Below are 27,889 nucleotides of genomic sequence, written 5' to 3'. Positions count from 1 at the left end.
CCTATGATACGTACAGACCTATGAAACGTACAGACCTATGATACGTACACAAACCTATGATACGTACAGACCTATGATACAAACAGACCTATGATACGAACAGACCTACGATACGTACAGACCTATGATAAGTACAGACCTATGAAACGTACAGACCTATGATACGTACGGACCTATGATACAAACAGACCTATGATACGAACAGATCTACGATACGTACAGACCTATGATAAGTACAGACCTATGAAACTTTCAGAGCTATGATACGTAAAGAACTACGATACGTACGGACCTATGATACGTACACACCTATGATACGTACAGACCTATGATACGTACACACCTACGATAAGTACAAACATATGATAAGTACAGACTAACGATACGTACAGACCTATGATAAATACAGATCTATGATACGTACAGATCTATGATACGTACAGACCTATGATACGTACAGACCTATGATACAAACAGACCTATGATACGAAAAGACCTATGATACGTACAGACCTATGATACAAACAGACCTATGATACGAACAGACCTACGATACGTACAGACCTATGATAAGTACAGCCCTATGAAACTTTCAGAGCTATGATACTCACAGAGCTACGATACGTACAGACCTATGATACGTACACACCTATGATACGTACAGACCTATGATACGCACAGACCTATGATACGTACAGACCTATGATACGTACACACCTACGATAAGTACAGACCTATGATACGTACAAACCTATGATACGTACAGACTTACGATACGTACAGACTTACGATACGTACAGACCTATGATAAATACTGACCTATGATAAGTTCAAAAACTATGATACGTACAGACCTATGATACGCACAGACACTATACACTGTTACATGTATCAATAATGATGTAGTCGGTGTGAAAAATTATATCATCAAATAGCATAACTTCCGAAGAATAGGAAAACTGATCTAATGTAAAAGAGAACATCACCATAAAATTTTTTTAAATAATTGATAAACCATGCATGTGCTTAATTACATATCAAGGAGCTTCTTGCAGATTAAATGACAAAACACAATATTGCAAATCTACAGAGAAGAATAATGAAAATCATATCTGTCGGAAACACACTACAGAACCTAGCCGTTGCAGCAAATAACTGGACATACTTCTGATAGAATAGTTACATGAATTAACTTGAGAACCAGCGCCGAGGATTGTTGGTATCAACGGAAATACTTCTGATAGAACTATTACAAGAATCAACCTGGGAACCAGCGCAGCGGATAACTGGTATCAATGGAAACATATCTGATAGAAGAATTATACATATTAACCTGGGGAAAAGATAATCTAATTTTGATGAATATATGTCATTTTGATCAATTACGATCTATGGTAAACGAAAATGAGAGGTCAGTGCAAGTTTAAGCATATAGGACACTAAATCCTATCGTTTTCATGGTAGCTCGTATATGGAAAGGGACGGAATATTGTTTACCTTCTGCATTAAAATGCTGTGCAAATCTATTCGTTTGAAAGGCACAATATAACATAAGGAGATGTGGTATGATTGGCAATGAGACAACAATTCAATAGAGTCCATCTGACGTGGATATAAGCAACTATAGGTCATTGTACGGTCTTTAACAGTGAGCAAAACCCATACTGCATAGTCATCTATAAAAGGCCCCGGCATGAAAAATGTGTAACAACTTTAACGAAAAATCATCGGTTTAATTTATACGAAACCAATAAACAAATCAAAACGAAAAACAAATATAGCCTGTTAGTAATAAGAATTCTTGTTTCATTTATTCATATGAGGCAGACGTCATACAAGAGATCTTTCGCAAGAATGAAAAGAAGCTATCATTATCCATAAACTTCGCGTTCCGCCATAAAGAACTTTTCTTCTCACTGTATAATCAAAGTTTGGTGACTATGATGAACGCATCTATCACATCGAACATGAAATAAGAGATACAGCTCATACAGTTAATATAAAAATAAGGAGATGTGGTATGATTGCCAATGAGACAACTATCCACCAAAGTTCAAATAAAGTGGATGTAGTCAATTATAGGCAACCGTACGACCTTCAACAATGAGAAAAACCCCTACCGTATGGTCGGCTATAAAAAGCCCCGACCTAAAAAATATGAATCAATTCAATTGAAAAAACTAACGGCCTTATTTATAACAAAACAATTTACGAAAAACGAATATGACAGACATCTACAGGCTCCTGACTTTGCCTGATATCTTATCTTACATCTACAGAAATTGAAACTTTACGTCAAAAGAAAATATTTCAGCTTCACACTTGTCAACTTTCCATTTCTATGAAGTAACGATCCAGCTACGCCTGCATATGGAGTATATATTTCCAAGTTGAAACGATATTCAAGACCTTTCATTTCCTAACATGATTTCCTTAATAGAGGTTAGCTGCTTACAAGGGAGCTTTAAACGAAAAGTTCTAAGTGGTGCACTTGAAATCATCCCTTCGAAAATTTTACAGACACGAATTAGTAGATCGTTATGGAATATAAGTTTCACAAGTGACGACGGATATGTTCCTAATAATGTAACCACAATCCGACCTCTTTTTTCAAGAAAGTGACATTACAATCGGGTCTCTACCTTCCTGAGGAACATGACAGGTCCCACGCGTAAAGCAGGATCTGCTCACTCTTTTACACACTGGTACATGTACACACGTTTTTTTTATTAGAGTGCTACATGTACATGTACACCTGTTTGTTATAAGAGTGCTACAGGCACATCCAGACTTCTACAGACAGATACATGTACACCCGTTTGTTATAAGAGTGCTACAGGCACAGTCAGACTTCTACAGACAGGTACATGTACACCCGTTTGTTATAAGAGTGCTACAGGCACAGTCAGACTTCTACAGACAGGTACATGTACACCCGTTTGTTATAAGAGTGCTACAGGCACAGTCAGACTTCTACAGACAGGTACATGTACACCCGTTTGTTATAAGAGTGCTACAGGTACATGTACACCCGTTTGTTATAAGAGTGCCACAGGTACATGTACACCCGTTTGTTGTAAGAGTGCTACAGGTACACGTACACCCGTTTGTTACAAGAGTGCTACAGATACATGTACACCCGTTTGTGATAAGAGTGCTACAGGTACATGTACACCCGTTTGTTATAAGAGTGCTACAGGTACATGTACACCCGTTTGTTATAAAAGTGCTATAGGTACAGCCAGACTTCTACAGACAGGTACATGTACACCCGTTTGTTATAAGAGTGCTACAAGGACATGTTCAACCATTTGTTACAAGTATGCCCTTGTTGTACGAAATATACTGAGGAAATTAAGGAAGTATTAGCTTGTTTTATTAGCTGCGAGCATTCTTTATAAATATTGCATTTTTTTAGGAAATGCATAGTAATTTCGAGTGGTTTTTAAAGTGTTATTTTCATTCTTATATCAAGACCCGTTTTTACAACAACAAACTCAGTTGTTTTTGAATCAATAACACCATTTGGAATATTAAGTGATTTTCTAGTATTCAATTAATTAACAGGTAACTTAAAGTTTTGATATTTCATATATCAAGATTTGAAAACAGGAAGAGTTGAGATCTTCTGTTGTCTTCCTAAAGTAAGGAATCTCGTAAAGGGGTGTCTGTAATTCGAATGATGCGTCAAATTGATATGGATTGGATAACATATTGAGTATTGATTGATGTATGATGTTGAAAACCACATCTTGACCTTTTGATGTGTTATGTGTGGAAATTGGGGGGGAGGGGGAGTGTTCTGTGTTATTTTCCCCTCCCATCCCATTAAAATTCAAACAAAAGGTTAGTGCTTTTGAATAACAGGATATGCTACCCCTATCATCACGGCTTGAGTTCCTCTATTCACATGGTTGCGTACTTGGACTTATAATATTTGGAATCAGATCAGTGTACGTCGATCATACACATGGTTTAGTACTTGGAAGTATGATATTTGGAATCAGATCATTGTAAAAAAACGTTTCTCTCTTAATATCATAATTTCATGATTATAGGCAGAAATGAAAAAAATGGTAAAATTTGTCATTTATGGGCAATCACTCCTATAAGAATTTGTCTAACAGTTTTGACATATATGGACAATTGGTAGAGCTCATTATTCTGAACATTTTGCTATTTTCAGATTTTCTCTATTTAAAACGGTTCAAAAAATAATAGACAAAACTTGCATTTTACCCCGATGTTCTATTTTTAGCCATGTCGGCCATGTTGGTTGGTAGGCGTGGTCACCGGACACATTTTGTAACTGAGATACCCTAATGATGATTGTGGCCAAGTTTGGTTAAATTTGTCTCAGTAATTTTAGCGGAGAAGATTTTTGTAAAGATTACAAAAATTTACAAAAAATTGTTAAAAATTTATTTTAAAAGGCAATAACTCCTTAAGGGATCAATTGACCATTTTGGTCATGTTGACTTATTTGTATATCTTACTTTGCTGTACATTATTGCTATTTAAAGTTAATCTCTATCTATAATAATATTGAAGATAATAACCAAAAACTGCAAAAATATTTTTAAAATTACAAATTCAGGGGCAGTACCCCAACAACGGGTTGTCTGATTTGTCTAAAAATTTCAGGGCAGATAGATCTTGACCTGATGAACAATTTTGCTCTAAATGCTTTAGTTTCAGAGATATAAGCCAAAATCTACAGTTTACCCCTATGTTCTATTTTTAGCTATGGCGGCCATTTTGGTTAGCGGGCCAGGTCAGCGGACACATTTTTTAAACTAGATACCCCAATGATGATTGTGGCTAAGTTTGGTTAAATTTGGCCCAGTAGTTTCAGAGGAGAAGATTTTTGTAAAAGTTAACTGACGACGACGGACGACGGACGCCGGACGACGGTCGCCAAGTGATGAGAAAAGCTCAGGTGAGCTAAAAAGAAACTAATATAATGGAGCATATAAGCATAGCAAAAGACAGAAATAACAAACAAATGATTATGCATAATTGTTTTCAGAATCTAAAATTTATGATGTGTTTCCTTTTACAATTATTTTCTTGTAGTATGTCCGTTTTATTTGGCCTCAAGGTGCCTTACCAGAGATCAAATGAGAAAACACGAGACTGATTATCTATAGAGCGAATCCAGTATGTTGGAAACACACAACAAAGCACCCAGCGCAGTGAATAACTGTTACTAACAGAAATACATCTGATACAACAATTACTTGAAACAACCTGGGAACCAGCGCAGCGGATAACTGGCGTCAAAGGAAATACATCTAATAGAACAATTACATGAAACAACCTGGGAACCAGCGCAGCGGATAACTGGCGTCAAAGGAAATACATCTGATAGAACAATTACATGAAACAACCTGGGAACCAGCGCAGCGGATAACTGGCGTCAAAGGAAATACATCTGATAGAACAATTACATGAAACAACCTGGGGACCAGCGCAGCGGATAACTGGCGTCAAAGGAAATACATCTGATAGAACAATTACATGAATCAACCTGGGGACCAGCGCAGCGGATAACTGGCGTCAAAGGAAATACATCTGATAGAACAATTACATGAAACAACCTGGGAACCAGCGCAGCGGATAACTGGCGTCAAAGGAAATACATCTGATAGAACAATTACATGAAACAACCTGGGGACCAGCGCAGCGGATAACTGGCGTCAAAGGAAATACATCTGATAGAACAATTACATGAAACAACCTGGGGACCAGCGCAGCGGATAACTGGCGTCAAAGGAAATACATCTGATAGAACAATTACATGAAACAACCTGGGGACCAGCGCAGCGGATAACTGGCGTCAAAGGAAATACATCTGATAGAACAATTACATGAAACAACCTGGGGACCAGCGCAGCGGATAACTGGCGTCAAAGGAAATACATCTGATAGAACAATTACATGAAACAACCTGGGGACCAGCGCAGCGGATAACTGGCGTCAAAGGAAATACATCTGATAGAACAATTACATGAAACAACCTGGGGACCAGCGCAGCGGATAACTGGCGTCAAAGGAAATACATCTGATAGAACAATTACTTGAAACAACCTGGGGACCAGCGCAGCGGATAACTGGCGTCAAAGGAAATACATCTGATAGAACAATTACATGAAACAACCTGGGGACCAGCGCAGCGGATAACTGGCGTCAAAGGAAATACATCTGATAGAACAATTACATGAAACAACCTGGGGACCAGCGCAGCGGATAACTGGCGTCAAAGGAAATACATCTGATAGAACAATTACTTGAATCAACCTGGGGACCAGCGCAGCGGATAACTGGCGTCAAAGGAAATACATCTGATAGAACAATTACATGAAACAACCTGGGGACCAGCGCAGCGGATAACTGGCGTCAAAGGAAATACATCTGATAGAACAATTACATGAAACAACCTGGGAACCAGCGCAGCGGATAACTGGCGTCAAAGGAAATACATCTGATAGAACAATTACATGAAACAACCTGGGGACCAGCGCAGCGGATAACTGGCGTCAAAGGAAATACATCTGATAGAACAATTACTTGAATCAACCTGGGGACCAGCGCAGCGGATAACTGGCGTCAAAGGAAATACATCTGATAGAACAATTACATGAAACAACCTGGGGACCAGCGCAGCGGATAACTGGCGTCAAAGGAAATACATCTGATAGAACAATTACATGAAACAACCTGGGAACCAGCGCAGCGGATAACTGGCGTCAAAGGAAATACATCTGATAGAACAATTACATGAAACAACCTGGGGACCAGCGCAGCGGATAACTGGCGTCAAAGGAAATACATCTGATAGAACAATTACATGAAACAACCTGGGAACCAGCGCAGCGGATAACTGGCGTCAAAGGAAATACATCTGATAGAACAATTACTTGAATCAACCTGGGGAAAACATAAATCTAGTTTTGATTAATTTATGTCATTTTGATAAATTAAGTTCCATGATAATTGAAAATGAGAGGTCAGTTTCAGTTTAAGCACATAGAATAATAAATGCTGTCTATTATATATATATGCACGTTAATATTTTATATGTTTTAAAAGCATCAGCGGCAGCAGAATACTTAACTGTAATAATATCAATATTTAAAGGTTAGATTTTTAAAAGCATCAGCTGCAACAGAATACTTATCTGTAATAATATCAATATTTAAAGGTTAGATTTTTAAAAGCATCAGGTGCAACAGAATAATTAACTGTTATAATATTAATATTTTAAGGTTATAGATTTTGTCAGATTGGCTCGATTTGCATGTTTGGTTTGGAGTGGGACGTATTTTTTTCTTCTGCATTTAAATTTGTACAGATTTACTCTGACACAATATCGTCTCTCGGAGGTACTAATTTTTACATTGCTGTATATGACATATATACTCAGTAAATTAAGATTTTTGAATATAAGCCAGCTTTTAGTAACTTCGAGCATTCTTTGGTATGATTTTTATTATCTTTTGTAATGTTTTCGTTATCAGTTGTACTACTTTAATAGCGTTTTTTGTAATGTTTTCGTTATCAATTGTACTACTATAATAGCGCTTTTTGTAATGTTTTCGTTATCAATTGTACTACTATAATAGCGTTTTTTGTAATGTTTTCGTTATCAATTGTACTACTATAATAGCGCTTTTTGTAATGTTTTCGTTATCAATTGTACTACTATAATAGCGTTTTTTGTAATGTTTTCGTTATCAATTGTACTACTATAATAGCGTTTTGTGATTTCGTCTTTGTTTTTGTGCGCTCTGGTTCTTCCTATTTACATATCGATATTATGAACCGGAATAGATTGACCCCTGCTACATGTTGACACGCCTGTACAAAGTCTGGAACATCGTAAGTGGTAATCTTAAGTTTATATCTTTATGCTTTTGTAAATTATTGGTATTTTGTTTAGTTTATAACAATTATATTAGCTCAAAGATACAAAAAAGATCGGACACAAGTTTAACCGACTTATGAAGTTTTCTCCTTTACATAATATTACAATAACAATTATACAGAACAATGCACAGTTCAGTAGATATATATTAAAGGTAATAGTAAAATGAAGCATTTGCACAGTCTTGAGAAGAAAAAAAAAGCCTAACACATTTAACAAGGAAAAGGATAGAGAATTGAGAAAAATTTAAAAAAAAACAAGAAAAAAAAGAAAAAATAGGAAATAATACAAAAATAGAAAAAATAAATAAATGAAATTCCGTGGACACGGTGTTTTTGTTTATTCATATCTTATTTGATTATACTACAAGGAATCTTTTGGATTTTTTCATATATTTAAAGACTTTCTTTAAAGATTTCACAGTTTTCCTTGTATGTTAAAGTTTGGCTACCCTCAGTGAGCAACTGTAGATTTATTGTCACTTGTAAACGATGAATGTTGGTTAATAGATCGTTCCTTATATCGGTGTATTTATTGCAATTAAAGAAGAAATGAAATGAATCCTCACGCGGAGCGTCACAAGCACAATATGGACTTTGTATTATATTTGATTCAAATAGGTCGTTATTTAGAAATGAGGCTGAACATCGCAGCTGTGATAAAATTACACCCAATTTCCGCGGACCATACATAAAATGCTTAGGTACTGTCTTTGCTTCGTATATATTATTCAACAAAGAGCGTTTGAACTTAGATAGGGTATCAAGTGTACGGATAGAATTGTCAAGTTTTTTCCATTCTCTGATGGACGAGGGAATAAATGCAGAATTTGTTAAGGAGAGTCGACAAAAGGGGGCTATTAAGTCATTGCCATTACGCATTGGATAAACAGTTGTACTTTGTATAGTTGGGGGAATTAAATCACATAAATAGTGTGGAGAGAGACCATTGTACATCTTATAAAATAATTTAAGTTTTCTTCTGTGACTCCTGCTGTGTAGGGGTTCCCAGCCAGTTTCTAAATATAAATATTCGGTTTTAGTAAAGATTGGTAGTCCTGTTACAATCCTCGCAGCTTTCAGTTGAAGTTTTTCTAATTTGTTTGAATAGCAAATACCACAATTGTCCCACACTTCGCAAGCATATTCAAATATAGGACGAATATGTACCAGATATATTTTTTCTAAGTTCTGTCTTTTCATCTTAAATTTTAATTTTCTTAAAACTCCTAAATGCTTTGTAATATTTTTGGAAATATTTTCTACGTGCTCATTCCACTTTGCGTCCTTGGAGAGCGTTACACCTAAGTGTTTATGACTTGATGTGTTAGATATTAATCTTCCATTGAAAGAAAAACTTAAATTACATGGAATCTTTGTATTTGAGCAAATCATTATTTCCGTTTTATCTGGGTTAAAGGAAATTAACCATTTGTTTTACCAATCATTAAGTTTGTTTAAATCATGATTAACTACTACCTCTAAGTCTGTAATGCTTGCGGTGGAATATCCGAGCGACGTATCATCAGCAAAAAGTCTAGTCAGTGAAATTAAATTTTCGCCAATATCATTTCTATACATACCTTGGGGTACCCCCGCAGAAACAATGGACAATGCCGAAGACGAATCTCTGAACACTACTTTTTGTTTTCTTTGAAAAAGATAATTTTTAGTCCATGCAAGTAAATTTCCCTTTATTCCATAAGAATTCATTTTATATATAATAGATGTAAGAAGATGTGGTATGAGTGCCAATGAGACAACTCTCCATCCAAGTCAAAATTTATAAAAGTAAACCATTATAGGTCAAAGCACGGAGCCTTGGCTCACACCGAACAGCAAGCTATAAAGGGCCCCAAAAATTAATAGTGTAAAACCATTCAAACGGGAAAACCAACGGTCTAGTCTATATAAAAAACGAGATATATAAGTCCATTATGCCATACTTTATCAAATGCTATGTAAAAAATCACAGAATACGAAGCAACTAATTTCTTTTTTTCCAAGAGAATTTAATATAATGTTATAAAGTTCAATAAGTTGATATACAGCTGAATGTTTAGGTAACAATCCTGACTGATATATATAAATAAGTTTGTTCCTATGTAGATGGTTATAAATATGTTTGTAGACTACCCTCTCCATTACTTTTCCTACACAGCTAATTAGGGATATCGGTCGATAATTAGATGGTAGGGATGCATCAGCTTTCATAAATATGGCAATTACATTGGCTATTTTCCATGAAGAAGGGTATTTACCTTGGGACAGGGATTTATTAAATATGATTTAAGGGGTTTTGCAATTTTTTGGGGGAATAATTTAAGCATCCTGTGACTGATTCTGTCTGGCCCAGATGCTTTTTTATGATCAAGAGTAAGAAGTATATCGACTATTTCACTCTCTGTTATTTGAATATCACTAATTATACTTTCCGTTCTATTCTCAAATGGGGGCAGCTCAAAATTTTGTTCCTCAAGTTTTGATATTGACGCGAAGTATTTATTCATTAGTTCACATTTGTCGGTATCGTCATATACAATATATCATATGTATATTCTTTCTTAAAGTTCGTCTGGCTATTCCGAATATTGACCCTTAATTTCTTCCCTTGGGGGTTTTGTGTGCATGTTGTTAAGTTTTTATCTCCCCCTGATTTACTGCTTACACTACTCCTACTCATATTATGGTTGTTTAAGTTTCTCTAATTTCTACGGCTTCCATTCGCGTGCTTGTTTAATCGTAGATGGACGCAAAAATTGCGGTCAGTACACGTCCTTCTTACACATAGTTTTGTATAATATGTGGATGTCTTATGTTATTTGTAGAAAGTACAATGTATACATGTAGTCAAAATATGTTCTGGTACACTCGTGTCAGGTGGTGATGTCATTGACATTTATCCCAAATCTTCTATAATTAGTATTGAAAGAGTACTATTCTTTTTATATAAGTACAGAATTTGCTGGCAAAAAGGTGCATTTAATGCAAGCTAAAGATTAGTGAGGCATGTATCACCTTTGCCAACATATCATTAGAAACAGATGACTAATTAATTTCTTGTAGGCTTAAATGTATCTTTCCTATGAACAAATGTCGCTGTGTCAAGAAAAAATATTTAAAAAATGAGAAAAAAAGATTAATTGTTTTAGCATTAATCAGGCCATTGATTAGATGTAGGAAGATGTGGTATGAGTGCCAATGAGACAACTCTCCATCCAAGTTACAATTTATAAAAGTAAACCATTATAGGTCAAGGTACGGCCTTCAACACGGAGCATTTGCTCACACCGAACAGCAAGCTATAAAGGGCCCCAAAAATTACTAGTGTAAAACCATTCAAACGGAAAAACCAACGGTCTAATCTATATAAAAACGAGAAACGAGAAACACGTATGAACTACATAAACAGACGACAACTACTGTAATCAGATTCCTGACTTAGGACAGGTGCAAACATTTGCAGCGGGATTAAACGTTTTAATGGTACCAAACCTTCTCCCTTTTCTGAAACAATAGTATAACATCACAACATAGAAAAGCACACTATAGAATATCAATTGGAAGGCTTAACTCAATCAAAAAACGTAAATTAACACACAATGAATGAATAAATTTGACCTGTGACACCTGAATGCAAATACAGTTAATAAAAAATTACAAGGGATAAATAATTAAAGTCAAAAGTTAATAAACAGGTTTAAACAAAGTTAAAGTATGATATATGTATTCTTTCATGTCGGCAGCTTTAATAATTTACAATGGGTTATCGGTTTTGCTCATTGTCGAAGGTCGTCCGGTGTCCTATAACTGTTTATATCGACGTCCCTTTGTCACTGGTGGATAGTTATCTCATTGGCAATCATACCACAATTCATTACTTTCATATTTATGATTTATGAATGTAAATATTGTATTCATTTTATGATAAACAGATTTCAAGTTTTGTAATATCGTATCAGCTAGGAGATATGTACTCAGTATGTGGAATGTTCCTTCTTAGAAATGGAAAGTTCACGATTCGAAAGATGAAATCAATTTGAGATTCCCATTCCGGCTGGACTTGTCAAGTATATTTATACATTCTGCATACTATATCCTAACCCTAAAAAGAGCCTCCGTTCCGCTTGAATTGTACCCCACAAACAGATAAACTATTACCAATTTCTATACCTTAGGGCTTCCTAATGGAAAATTGAAAAAAAAATGAACCGTTTGAGTATTGAAAAGATTATCCGGTGTATAAGGATATTCCAACTGCTTCACAAATCGTCTTTGATTACTTGACACTTGTATTCCAGATATTAAATTACTGTTTCATCGTGATTGACAGTTCCTGACAAAATTCTTTAATATGAATTCAGAAATATTACACAGTTATGCATCATTTGCTAAATCTTTTTCCAATAATTATGAAGTTGAAAACATTTATCAACTTTCCTTTTACAGAATCACTATTTCAAAGACACCTAAATTGGATTATGTTAGACCAAGTGAGCGTAATTATACAAGATCTATTAGCTCAAATTATACCGCAGTGATTTCTAAATCATCTGCAACACATTGCAATGTCATAAAACTAAAATTATATTATTGTAGAATACTTAACAAATATAACTGACAGAAAATTAACTAAGAAATTATCAAGAAAACGATCGCTTAACTTTTCCCCTACAACACACGGAGTTTGTTTTATCTTTCAGCCGTCATGATTCGGTATTGGTTTTCTCTTCAGTGATATGTCAATTTCCCTTTTTTTTAAACATTATAATCACTTCACTTTCCATATCTTTACTAAAATGAACAGTAACACATCTTGTTATGTATGCTTCTAAGTCTGTCGCAACATTTAGTTGTAAATCAGTACATGTGTATAAACTAAGAAGATGTGATAGGATTGCCGATTAGACAACAATCCACCGCTTAGTCTGTCACAACATTTAGTTGTAAATCAGTACATGTGTATAAACTAAGAAGATGTGATAGGATTGCCGATTAGACAACAATCCACCGCTAAGTCTGTCACAACATTTAGTTGTAAATCAGTACATGTGTATAAACTAGGAAGATGTGGTATGATTGCCGATTAGACAACAATCCACCGCTAAGTCTGTCACAACATTTAGTTGTAAATCAGTACATGTGTATTACTACGGAAGCCCATGTAGGACCTCCCAAAAATATATAATAAAACTAAGAAGATGTCGTATGATTTCTAGTTCGCCAACTATCCACCAGAGACCAAATGACGTATATTTTAGCAACTATACGTCACGGTACAGCCTTTTCAGACCCAAAGGGTCAATATTTATATGTACTTGAGACAAAATATTCGTCTAAAGGGGATAAAATGATAGAATATGTATAGTATAAATCATAATTAAAAATTATATTATATATACTGACAGACTTTAAAAACGCAACACTAGATTATTCTTTTGAATTCTAATTTTCAAATATGCATTTTTTTGTAAAATAAATGTATAAACATAAATTTTATTCATCTTTTGACTGTCAAAAAAAAAATGCAGTTCGAAAGTTGAATTGGTTACGTCATGTTTAATGTTCAAATGATGTGGTATGCACTGAAAACTTGGTTTTCCCCTTATCAATTGATGTGTCACCATCGAAGGCAATGACTGCCTGTAACCAACGCTTAATTAATTGACAGAAAAATCAACCAGTTCTGTTGGTAGAAATAAGAAGATGTGGTATGAGTGCCAATGAGACAACACTCCATCCAAGTCACAATGTGTAAAAAGTTAACAATTATAGGTCAAAGTGCGGCCTTCAACAAGGAGCCTTGGCTCACACCGAATAGCAAGCTTTAAAGGGCCCCAGAATGACTAGTGTAAATCAATTCAAACAGGAAAACCAAATGTCTAATCTATATAAAAAACGGGAAAAAAACTTATGAACCACATAAACAAGCGACAAGGCATGTTTTGAGTTCTGTTTTGTTCCTTCTGATTTGGCCTCTGTCCCACCCATTATAGTGTGTTTTGGCAATTATGCAGTTTAAATTTTAGGGTTTTGAATATTTTTCTGCAGTCAACTTTTTGGCATTTCAGTATATGGGAAACATTTATGACTTGAACTTGTCTGCCATGGCATTCGACGACTTGAGTAGCAGTTGAACATGTCTTACAATTGACGTTGCGTAATCACATTTTATTGACGTGGCGTTGTCACTACATATTGATCTGGTCATGAGTGGTCATCAACAAATACCGCCTGACTGTACCATTGTCGAAAGGACAGCAAGAGGAGTTTCTTGCGTAAATTGTCCAGCAACAGCACATTCACGTATTCCTTCCTGCCAGCAATACTCTTATGGCCTGATTCAGATTTTTATTGCTCAGTCTTGGCAATATGAAAATGCAACATTTTCTTACTGATTCAAGTGTGGTATGGAATAATCTAATTTTGGATGTAACGCGTCTTCTGATTGGCTGACAGTGTTTTGTCTATCAGCTCATAGACACAATTTTGTCAAGTGACCGTGACGTCATCAACGTTTTTTTTCAGGATTTACTCCGGCTTAAAATGGAATTTAGAATTAAATTAAAAGGAATGACTGTAATATTTTTTCTGTCTATTCGAAATAACATAAAAAAATGTGGTGCACACTTAAGGAATGACTGTAATATTTTTTCTGTCTATGAAGAAATAACATCAAAAATGTGGTGCACACTGAATAACTCGCGTAAAAAAGTCACCAAAATGTGTGTTGCGTTTTTAAAGCCATCAGTATATATATGTAGGACTCTGAACCGCGATGGTACTCCGAACCGCGATGGTCACGCTGATTTGCGATGGTTTGACGCTGAAGTGCGTCTTTGATCGCGCCGAAGTGCGATGGTGGCATTGTGACGCTATCTTGTTGACAGCTACGCCGTAGTCCGATGGTGGCATTGTGACTGTATCTTGTTGATAGGTACGCCCTAGTGCGATGGTGGCATTGTGACGCTATCTTGTTGATAGCTACGCCGTAGTTCGATGGTGGCATTGTGACTGTATCTTGTTGATAGCTACGCCCTAGTGCGATGGTGGCATTGTGACGCTATCTTGTTGATAGCTACGCCGTAGTGCGATGGTGGTTACGCTGAAGTGCGATGGATTACAAAAATGATATTTCAATGTTTTATATGTTATATGTGGATGTAGTAGTCAATTTCTTTTTTTAGAAGGAGCTTTTCTTTTTTTATATATATAAATCATCGAGAGTATAACCCGTTTCATTTAAATTAAAACCAGTCAAAATAAATAGTCATGCGATTTCCAGTCCTCACTGTAACGTTGTAGTGTACATTATACGGAACTTTGTAAGCAGCTTTGTACAAAAAAAAGGCAGTCGTTCATACAATCGTTCACAAATTTACGTTAAAAACAAAAGCTATTTTTCTTTAAAAGCAGTACTAATTGCAATGACTAACAAAAAATGAAATGTGAGTGGTAGTTGTTTGAAATTCAAATACTTCTTGGTTATTCAGAACGAAACAAAATAAGCGAAAAATGTATACGGCTGCTGTGAGTAGAGATTTACGAAAAGTCTCGGTACTGTTGACACTGACTTTGACAGGTAAAATGAAAGGGGTCGTCTCAAATGTGAATTTTACGGCGCATTTCATCCATAACAGTCAGGATTCTACTTCGTCAAAATTATCTCCCCATTACGCCAGTTCATTTTTACAATCGTAAAGATGGAAGCCATTGTAGGGATGACGCCCCTAAATGACGTTGTATTTTAAAAGACAAATGTATCTACTAGCTAATGAGCATCGGTTAATGTACTTGTCTGATTTCAGTCAACTTAAAACTATTGTCTGATCGGTTGTCAGGTGGAATTTTCGAAAATTCATAAACATTTAAAAAAAAAAATCTAATTCAACATTCCGTGGAAGGGCAGACTAAAAATGTTCAGTGGTTGAAGATTATAAACCCTAGATATCACACAAAAAAAATGAAGTTTTTTCGAAGATATGCATTTTTAAGATCCAACTTAAAAGTCTGTCGTCAAGTACTTTTAGTAAAACTTTGCTATTTGAACACACCTACTCTGTTTTTGTGATTCATTAGAAAGGTATTTCTCTTGACCCATATATTTCATTTTTTTAGTACTGTGAATTTTCGATGTTATAAATTCAACTTGTAGCCTTGATATATAAAAAAATAATAGAATCTGAAGCGAGATGATGTATCAAATACTTTTGCTTTTTACGTTTTCAAAACAAAATATTCAACTCAAACACGCCCTAACATAAAAATGTGCACTCGATTTGCTCTTTTCGATGCAATTGTTACCCATTTTTTGGAATTATTTCTTGAGTCACATAATGGAAGGGCAGAAACGAACCTTAAGGAACAAATAGATTGATATGTTCTTCGTCCGTGGTAATATTTGTTTTTAAATCGGAGGTTATGCATGTCGTCGATTTGATATCTAATTGTTCTGGTTAATTATGTAATTATAGATAAATTGAAAACTTATGCAAATGGTGTTTTTATAATATAATACTTCGTAATTTAGCCGAAAACTGTCATTTTATTTGTTTCTATTAACTTTTAAAATTTTTGTTACTATAGTAAACATTACAGTAAGCATTTATCGCCTTCTCTAACAAAGAGCTTCCATTCTTTTGTTCTATTTCAACTGGGTTTCCGCCTGACAAGGTATGTTTGTGCAAATAAAACTAACCTTTTGTTCCACAGGTAATAAGCAGCAAAATTTGAATTCAGAGTTTTCTTAACAGCACAATTTAATCTATTGTATCGTCAAGATCATAGACATAATATATGACGCCAGATATATGTAAGTACTTTCGAATGATTTTCTGCAACTACAATGATATAGTGTACAATTAAAAAAAATCCGCCGTTTTCTGATAATAATATTTCTAATTCCACAGATACGAAAATAAAGAGAAGTTTAGTTAACCAGCGGGGAAGGGAGAGCGGGAACATATAATCAGTGCTGATAAAAGTTACTTGAAAATTTGTGCCAACCAATTAGTGTAAGAGGCTATGTGGCCATTCTGACAACCTTCATGGACCATCCGATACTTTTTGGGAAAATGGCAACCTAGAGTAATGTCTATCAAATTTGGTTTTAATGGGCCAATCAGTTTTTGACGAAAATCTGTTAACCGATTTCAGGCTATGGTAGCCGTTCATAAATTTGTCGAAATAATCAGTTGCATTTTTGGCGGAGGATCATTCTAGAAACATTTCTACCATCTAATTTCATACCTACATTTCATAGTTTTTGACGAGAAGTCGACCGCTCAAAGGCTTTGATGGCCATTTTTAAAATTGGATATGGCTGTCAGATAAATATTTTATAGTGAACCAGATAAATAGCATTCCTATGTGGGTCATTTAAAAATGATATCGAAATTGCAAAATTAAACAAAAGTAACTATTTTTTTTAACCATCATCTTTATGTTTTCTATCCTGTTACTTAAACTATTGTAACAGGATAGATAGTAACAATATAGACAGATTTCTATATTTATGAATGTTGTTGTGAAATAAATATACTCCATTTGTTGCAGTGATAATGTTTTTCTTCTGCGGGCTTAGTTTCCAGCACGTTATTGCACTTTTTACAAGTATAATGATGTTGTCATTTATAAATTTGTTGGCAACAGCATAGACATGACAAAAAGGTACGCACTTATTTTTTTACTCAAGCTTTTGGATTCTTTTTTCTGCACTGTAATGTAAGAAAAGTGCCTTGTACAATTTTTAGGATCTTTGTGCTTTTAAATCATTACTGAATAGTTTAATATCCAAAAGAAGAAACATGAACGTCGATGAAAATTAGTTTGTAAAGAAACGTGTTACATAGAATAAAAAAGAAACTGTGATTTATCATTATAGTTAATATACACATTCTAAAATAGTTCATTTTGTAGATTTCAAGGCAATCAGAAAAAGCAGCAAAAAAATAATATGATATTTGTTACCTTGAAATTGCATGTACGCACATAAATTACGTAAAACTTACTTAAATATCATAGTTAAATCTCATATAAATGGATCTAAATCGTGATTATCATTGATTTAAAGACTCATAAATGCTACATTTTTCCTTTAAACACTTACAACTAAATACAAATTTAGCAAATTTTCCGTAAATCTCTAATAATAACAAGGAATAAGATAGATCACCGATATCTTTTACTGGAATTGGAGAAAATATTGAATGTTTGGTATTCATATAATAACTTATACAAAATTCAAGCTCTTAAAATAATTGGACATCTGTATATTTTAAACTAGCCTTCACGCGTCTAATAGACCATCGCACATCAGTCAAAGAACCATCGCACTTCAGCGTTCACATCGCACCTCCGAGTCTTGCATATATATATCTATAAATCATGGTGTTAGCCCTGTATAACCACAGGTTTTCCGATTGAGGACGTCTGTCGTAAAGTTGTCACATATTTAGACTTATATAATAAAAAAAAAATTGAGATTACGGCATGGTATGTAATAATATCCTCTACGACAGACAAACTCAGCTGACCCACAAGGTATACCATCTACTTGTCACTATACATCATGTACTGTGTTACAACCCTAGATGAAGCTGACGATGAAAGGGCTTAGGCATTACTCGACTAACGAAAGTTATTTTTATATAGCCTGGTTGGTCGAGTGGTATAGAGCACTAGACACAGTGCAGGCGGTGTTGCCACGCTGTCTTCAGATGCATGGGTTCGAATCCCGCTGAGGGATGGGCTAAATTTGAGACAAAGTATGAATCATGGTGTTAGCGCTGAATAACCACAGGTTATCCAATGGAGAACGTCTGTCGTAAAGGTTGTCATATATTTAGACGTATATATATAAAAAGTGCGTAGAAAATCAACCTAACAATGTTAGAATAGATCTGATTTTTTTCTGACTCCCCAACCGGGGCTGGAACTCAGACTCGGGAAAGACACATACATATTGTGGCTGGGTCAAACATGCCCGCAGTCGCTCAACCCTGTCCCAACCTTGGACAGCAGCATCACGTAAAACATAAAAAAAACACTTTAAAATCAGACGAAAGGGTATTAACTCATCAGATCGATATAAAGCAAAAAAAAAAAAAAAAAAACACTAGAAACAAAAAGAACAAATCTGAGAGTACTCTCAGTTTAATAATAGAAATCGTGCATCTCTAACACAAAATAACAATCTGCATACATCCAATAGATTGAGAACAAAGACTGCATAATCTCTTGTTTATGATTATAAATCGTTGATTCATAAGTGGGAGGGGATCTAGGGATAAGAAAGCAAAGGCCCCGCTGGTATATTTGTGTGAGGCACAGAAACATTACACAGAAGTCACCACACGCTTCAAATTGTACAAATGGAATCAATTTGGAATAGCATATCATTAACCTATACATAAATTTTTATTGTTATTCTAGCATTTCAAACATTTAGACAACGGCCGGAATATTGGAATAACGTTTTAACTTTGGTAAGTTTTGTTCAATTTTGTCAAAATAAACTCAAATATACTGCTGATGTATTATTGGCTCGCGAGTCAATTTCATTTGACTCCGTACTCGTGTGACCTTTAATTTGAACCTCAGCTGAAGATGGATTATGCATATGCTAAGCTTGTTTCGTTATTAAAAAGAAAAGAATGTCAATATTCAAAAGTGAAACAAAGAAGCAACCAGGAAGAACCGTTTTGTTGACTAATTTGGTCCGAAAGCATTGAGTGCCTCTTTTTGAAACGTCTCAGGGTTTTTCTCATGTTAAAGCAGAGATCCTAAAGAATAGGGTTTAAAGCATTGAGATGTTCTTATTTTACACTTCTCACGGTTTTACTCGTGTAAAATCAGGGATCCGGAGGAGAAAGCTTGATGCATTAAGTGCCTCTTTTTGACACTTTTCAATGTTTTACTCAAGTTAAAGCGGGCAACAAGAAGAGTAAGACTTAAAGCATTGAGAGCCCCTTTTTGACACTACTCAATGTTGTACTCATGTTAGTTCAGGGATCCAGAAGAGTAAGGCGTAAAGCCTCTTATTTGGCACCTCTCTAGGTTCACTTGTGGTAAAGCGGGGATGCAGAAGAGTAAGGCTTAATGCATTGAGTGCCTCTTTATTTTTAACTTCTCAAAGTTTACCTTGTAAAAGCGGGGATCCTGAAGAGTAAGACTTAGTGCATTGCGTGCCTCTTTTTTCTATCTTCTCAAGGTTTACCATGTAAACTCGGGGATCCTGAAGAGTAAGACCTAGTGCATTGAGTGCCTTTTTTTCTATCGTCTCAAGGTTTACCTTGTAAACTCGGGGATCCTGAAGAGTAGGGCTTAATTCATACATAGACTCTTTGTTTTACACTTCTCAAGGTTTTACTCATGTAAAATCAGGGATCCAGACCTAGATTAGTAAGGCTTAAAGCATTGAGTGCTTCTAATTAGACATTTTCGAAAACTATTCGATACCGACGCTTACACCTAGGTAACGTTTTTGAGAAGGGGTCATCTCAATATGTACAACGACCAAAGCCATTTATATTTTATCCCCCCCCCCCTAATTTACATTGTAAATACTGTGTAAAACTTTTATCTTGAATGAGTTGATATTTTATTAGCTCTGTTTAGTAGCTGATAATTGACCGTTCTTAATATTGTACTTTGTAAAAAAAAAGGGGGGGGGGGGGGGGGGGGGCTTTGTGTAAATTAGTAGAACTTTAATTAGAAACAGGAACGTGTAAAGTCTTTTATAGCTTGAAACAAAACGTATAAATATGTAGATGACATTATCTGTTATCTTGGTGTAATCAGGGATGTTCGGAATTTTACACTGGTGTTGAAAATGCATTGTAAAATTTCGTACACCCCTGATAACACCAAGAAAACGATTTTATTTCTTAGGTATAAAATTGAAAATTCGTATGAAGAACTTCCACTTCACAATTCAACATCGGTGTTGCTGCGCTTTGTCAAATCTAATTTTGATATGCTGTTTTGCAAAAAGGGGGTCGGGTGGGGGGTTGTAAAAAAAACATTGTTGTTGGGAAATCTTATTTTTTTGGAATTTCGACAAAGAAGTTTTTTGGTTTTTTTTTATTTTAGCCAATTTTTTTGTATTACTTTTTGTATTTCGTTTTTACTTTAAGCAGTTATTTTTGGTATTTTATTTTTTGGTGGAATTTTACGCTTCGATCATTTCTATTTTATACTTGAGTCACCAAAACGTATATTACAAATCCTAAGACCTGTTGATTTACATTGATTTAATATACGCTTGCTTCATAAGAAATAAAATATTTTATTTATGTTCCGAATGCTTTCTACCGTTTCAATTCGCCAATTTTATATTCTACCGCAATATCACAAATTCATTACTTATTACATTCCAAAACTAATGAGAGCATTCGGTGTTTTTAGCTCCGATTCCGAATAAAAAATTATATAAGAAAAAATACAGAATGTATTTTTGATACATCTGCATCCAAGTTTTACGAGGTCATTCATTCAGTTTGTTTCGACATTTTGAAACGGTCCCTATATTTTTGTAGTTCGTGTAGGTGTCGGTGTCGGTGTAAGTATCGGTGCAGATGACTTTTCGAAAATGTCTATTAAATACTTCCCAAGGTTTTACGCATGTACATTCAGGAATTAAAATTAAAAATCAAAAAATCTAGAGCTGATGTTATTTTGAGATGTATTTCCTGTAAAAAGAATTGATGAAGACCATTGAACAACCAATGCATGGGACCACACTTATTGATCACCTTGATTGATATAAGACTCATTATAAATAATTATTTTCCTCTCATTGCTTGCACATCTCAATATGAGATACTTCCATTTTATAAAAAATCATTGAAATTTAGCTGCGTTTTATTCGGTCAAAGATGAGCTAATGTAGAGCTAGTACTGGTTGTGCAAAACTTAGTCAACTTTATTTGTCATATACTTTGTTTGTTTGTTTCTTTTATTTTATTATTCAGGATCTTTCTAACAAAAACGTTTAATTGTTATCGTTCTTGATTAGTTACTTCAAATATTATCACATTCATCCTGCCTATCTTTGGAGTCCATGGGACATGATATAGTTTTCTCACAAAATGGTTGATTTTGCCGTTTTATTACGGCCCGCATCGTGGATGTCATATAGGTTTCCTCTTTGTCCGTCTGTCCGTCCGGTGAAATTCGACTATTAATTTGGACAACAAACTTAATTTATGTTTAAAAGTCACAAATGTTATCGTAAATTTTGTGAAGCTCAAATATAAAAGTATAAAGTTTTAATCTTTGTCTAAACTATAGCTTATGCTCCTTTAAGAGTGGCATGAAAGGATACTGGTTTCAATAGGATAATAATTTTCATTTAACCCCAACCAAAATTTCAAATGGTAGATCCGTAAATGTGACATCCAAAGCGAACTGATAAAGGATTTTGATCAGATACTCAACCCTTCAGTTTTTGATCAGTTAATCAACCCTTCAGTTTTTGATCAGTTAATGAACCCTTCAGTTTTTTTATCAGTAAATCAACAGTTTTTGATCAGTTAATCAACAGTTTTTGATCAGTTAATCAACCCTTCAGTTTTTGATCAGTTAATCAACCCTTCAGTTTTTGATCAGTTAACCAACCCTTCACTTTTTTTATCAGTAAATCAACAGTTTTTGATCAGTTAATCAACAGTTTTTGATCAGTAAATCAACCCTTCAGTTTTTGATCAGTTAATCAATCCTTTATTTTGATCAGTTAATTAACCCTTCAGTTTTTGATCAATGAATCAATAGTTTTTTTATCAGTTAATCAACCCTTCAGTTTTTGATCACGTAATCAACCCTTCAGTGTTTGATCAGTTAACCAACCCTTCAATTTTTGATCAGTTAATCAACCCTTCCGTTTTTGATCAGTTAATCAACCCTTCAGTTTTTGATCAGTTAATCAACAGCTTTTGATCAGTTAATCAACCCTTCAGTTTTTGATCAGTAAATCAACCCTTCAGTTTTTGATCAGTTTATCAATCCTTTAGTTTTTGATCAGTTAATTAACCCTTCAGTTTTTGATCAGTTAATCAATAGTTTTTGATCAGTCAATCAACCCTTCAGTTTTTGATCACGTAATCAACCGTTCAGTGTTTGATCAGTTAACCAACCCTTCAATTTTTGATCAGTTAATCAACCTTTCAGTTTTTGATCAGTTAATCAACCCTTCAATTTTTTTATCAGTAAATCAACAGTTTTTGATCAGTTAATCAACAGTTTTTGATCAGTTAATCAACCCTTCAGTTTTTGATCAGTAAATCAACCCTTCAGTTTTTGATCAGTTAATCAATCCTTCAGTTTTTGATCAGTTAATCAATAGTTTTTGATCAGTTTATCAACCCTTCAGTTTTTGATCACGTAATCAACCCTTCAGTGTTTGATCAGTTAACCAACCTTTCAATTTTTGATCAGTTAATCAACCCTTTAGTTTTTGATCAGTTAATCAACCCTTCAGGTTTTGATCAGTAAATCAACCCTTCAGTTTTTGATCAGTTAATCAATCCTTCAGTTTTTGATCAGTTAATCAATAGTTTTTGATCAGTTTATCAACCCTTCATTTTTTGATCACGTAATCAACCCTTCAGTGTTTGATCAAGTAACCAACCCTTCAATTTTTGATCAGTCAATCAACCCTTTAGTTTTTGATCAGTTAATCAACCCTTCAGTTTTTGATCAGTTAATCAACAGTTTTTGATCAGTTAATCAACAGTTTTTGATCAGTTAACCAGCCCTTCAGTTTTTGATCAGTTAATCAACAGTTTTTGATCAGTAAATCAACCCTTCAGTTTTTGATCAGTTAATCAACCCTTCAGTTTTTGATCAGTTAATCAATAGTTTTTGATCAGTTTATCAACCCTTCAGTTTTTGATCACGTAATCAACCCTTCAGTGTTTGATCAGTTAACCAACCCTTCAATTTTTGATCAGTTAATCAACCCTTTAGTTTTTGATCAGTTAATCAACCCTTCAGTTTTTGATCAGTTAATCAACAGTTTTTGATCAGTCAACCAGCCGTTCAGTTTTTGATCAGTTAATCAATAGTTTTTGATCAGTTAATCAACCCTTTAGTTTTTGATCAGTTAACCAACCCTTCAGCTTTTGATCAGTTAATCAACCCTTCAGTTATTGATCAGTTAATCAACCGTTTAGTTTTTGATCAGTTAAACAACCCTTCAGTTTTTGATCAGTTAACCAACCCTTCAATTTTTTATCAGTTAATCAACCATTCAGTTTTTGATCAGTTAATCAACAGTTTTTGATCAGTTAACCAGCCCTTCAGTTTTTGATCAGTTAATCAACCCTTCAGTTTTTGATCAGTTAATCAATCCTTCAGTTTGTGGTCAGTTTACCAACCCTTCAGTTTTTGATCAATTAATCAAACTTTTAGTTTTTGATCAGTTAATCAACCCTTCAGTTTTTGACCAATTTACAAACCCTTCAGTTTTTGATCAGTTAATCAACCGTTTAGTTTTTGATAAGTTAAACAATCCTTCAGTTTTTGATCAGTTAACGAACCCTTCAGTTTTTGATCAGTTAATCTACCCATCACGTCAATTTAATATAAATTGACAAAAAATTTATGTCACCACATTCTAATGTACTCTTTTTTTACAAGAACTAAAAGAATTATGTTTGATCTTTTGCTATAAAACCTGCAACTACCACTGCACGCGGCCTACAGACATACAACATCCATTTATCCTACCACTGCACGCGGCCTACAGACATACAACATCCATTTATCCTACCACTGCACGCGGCCTACAGACATACAACATCCATGTATCCTACCATTGCACGCGGCCTACAGACATACAACATCCAACATCCATTTATACTACCACTTCACGCGACCTACAGACTTTTGTTTATTGATATTGCTAGTTTGGACGAAAATTAATAAGTTGTAGTGACCTCTTCAAGTCAAATATTTTTATCATCTTATTCTTCATATGATCATAATAAATAGCTTAGTGTTTGCTTTGATAAGCATCTTAACATTCCAATACGGATCTGTCAGACAATTAACGTTTATGTTGATCTGTACAATCAGGTTATTATCAGCTGTTATACAAAATCAAAACGTCTTTCAATAGGTACACTCTGACATTACCAGCGCAATATATATTTTATACATATATATATATAATGGGAAAACAACAGTTTTGTTGCATGGTATCTCCTTTGAACACGAATTAGTTTAAGATATTGTCAATTATATTTCACAATGCATAAAAAGTATATTTCTATATTAAAACCAATACTGCTTGGTAAAATGAAATTTTGATGATGATTATGATGACACCTAGACGACCAGTCTTTGTTACTATTCCTTAATGTCACGTGCTTAGCGGAGGAACAGCAAAATCCAATCTTAAGTCTTTAATTTGACCCGTCCGGGACGGAACTATGACTTTCTGCACTCAAGGCGAACACGCTACCATTGTCAGTAGATGTGTAAACACTGTTTCAGTAAGGAACTTACTAATCACCTTTTCAGCCGATGTGTGGCCATTGTTTCAGCTAAACTGACTGGTCACTATCAGCCGATTTGTGAACACTTTTTCAACTAGGAACTGACTGATCACCTTTTCAGCCGATATGTAAACACTGCTTCAATCAGGAACTGACCGGTCACCATTTCAACCAATGTGTTAGCACTGTTTCAGTTAGAAAACTGACTGATGACCTTTTCAGCCGATATGTGAACACTGTTTTTAGTAAGGAACATACTGGTCACCTTATCAGCAAATGTGTGAACACTGTTTCAGTTTCAATTAGAAACTGACTGGTCATCATTTCAGTCGACGTGTGAACACTGTTTTTAGTAAGGAACAGAGTGGGCAAAATTTCAGTGGATGTGTGAACATTGTTTCAGACAGGAAATGACTAGTCGCCATTTCAGTCGATGTGTAAACACTGTTTCAGTTAGAAACTAGCAGGTCACCATTTCAGTCGATGTTTAAACACTGTTTCAGTTAGAAACTGACTTGTTCCAGTCGATATGTCAACAGTGTTTCAGTAAGAAACTGATTAATCACCATTTCAGATGAATTGTGAACATTGTTTCAGTTAAGAACTGACTAATCGCCATTTAAGTCGATGTGTGAACACTGCTTCAGTTAGAGACCGACTGGTCACAATTTCAGCCAATGTGTTAACAATGTTTCAGTTAAAGACTGACTGATCATCATGTTAGTCGATGTGTTTCCATTGTTTCAGTTAGGAACTGATTGATCACGTTTTCAGATAAATTGTGAACACTGTTACAATTAAGAAAAAGATATTCACCATTTCAGCCGATACGTAAACGCTGCTTCAATTAGAAACTGACTGGCCACCATTTCACTGAATGTGTTAACACTGTTTCAGTAGAAACTGACTGATCACCTTTTCAGCCGATGTTTCAACACTGGTTCAGTAAAAAAAACAGACAGGTCACTATTTCAGCCAAAGTGTAAACACTGTTTCATTTAGGAAATGACTAGTCGCCATTTTCGTGGATGTGTAAACACTGTTACAGTTAGAAACTGACTGATCGCCATTTCAGTGATGTGTAAACACTGTTTCAGTTAGAAACTGACAAGGCAATAGTTCCCGTCGATGTGTTACCATTGTTTTAAGTTATGAACTGACTAGTTACCATTTCAGCCTATGTGTGAACACTGTTTCAGTTAGGAACTGACTGGGCACCATTTCAGTGGATGTGTAAACACTGTTTCAGTTAGAAACTGACTAGTCACTAGTTCCCGTCGATGTGTTTAATTGCTATCAGTTAAGAATTGACTGGTCACCATTTCAGCCGATGTGTTAACACTGTTTCAGTTAGGACCTGACTAGGCGCCATTTCAGTGGATGTGTAAACATTGTTTCAGTTAAGAAATGACTTATCACTATTTCAGTCGATGTGTAAACACTGTTTCAGTTAGGAAATGACTAGTCGCCATTTCAGTGGATGTGTAAACTCTGTTTCAGTTAGGAACTGACTGATCACCATTTCAGCCGATATGTAACACTACGCAAGATAAGAACTGACTGCGCACCATTTCAGCCGATGCGTGAACACTTTTTCGGGTGTGGAACTGGCTAAACACTAGTTCCCGTCGATGTGTTAACATTGTTTGCAGTTAGAAACTGACTGATCACCATTTCAGCCGATGTGTTACTATAAAAATAAAGACATGTATGATTGCCAATGAGACAAATATCCACCAGTGTTTAAAAAACGTGGATATAAGGATTTATAGGTCGCCTTACGGCCTTCAACAATACATATTGTAAAGTAAGCTATAAAAGTCCCCGACATAAAAAGTGTAAACAATTCAAACGAGAAAACTAACGGCCTAATGTATACCAATAACAACTGTTTGTTTTAAGTGTTTTTGTTTAGATACATTGTTTTGGTCCAGTGCTGCCCTTTATATACGTGTGTACATTGTGTTGGTGGGGTTTTTATATGGTTTTTGGTGTGCATTGAGTTGCTTGAGTGCTGTCTTTTTTATATGTGTTTTGGGGTACATTGTATTTTGTAAGTCCTGACTTTCGTATAATTGTTTTGGAGTACTTTGTGTTTATAGAATGCTGTCTTGTTTTATATGTTTGTAGTATATTGCATTGCTTGAGTGCTGTTTTATACGTGTTTTGGTGTATATGCGTTGCTGTAGTTCTATCTTTTGTATATGGAGTTTGTGATATATTGCGTTGCTGAAGTGCTGTCTTTTGTATACGGAGTTTGTGGTATATTGCGTTGCTGAAGTGCTGTCTTTTGTATATGTGGTTTGTTGTATTTTGCGTTGCTGAAGTGCTGTCTTTTGTATATGTGGTTTGCTGTATTTTGCGTTGCTGGAGTGCCGACTTTCGTATATTTGATTTGTTGTATTTTGCGTTGCTGAAGCGCTGTTTTGTATATGTTTTTTGTTTTATTTTGCGTTACTGAAGTG

General features: G+C 35.0%; 1 protein-coding gene across 1 annotated transcript in view; it reads right to left on the bottom strand.

Moving 5' to 3' along the window:
• LOC127733910 (zwei Ig domain protein zig-8-like) overlaps nt 1–27,889 on the bottom strand; it is a 58,188-nt gene that overhangs the window by 11,730 nt on the left and 18,569 nt on the right. The window lies entirely within an intron of this gene.

This window comes from Mytilus californianus, unplaced genomic scaffold, assembly GCF_021869535.1.
Source record: "Mytilus californianus isolate M0D057914Y unplaced genomic scaffold, xbMytCali1.0.p SCAF_3, whole genome shotgun sequence".
Lineage (NCBI taxonomy): Eukaryota > Metazoa > Mollusca > Bivalvia > Mytilida > Mytilidae > Mytilus > Mytilus californianus.
The sequence above is the reverse complement of the archived record's forward strand: the minus strand, read 5'-3'. Positions and strand labels throughout refer to the sequence as shown.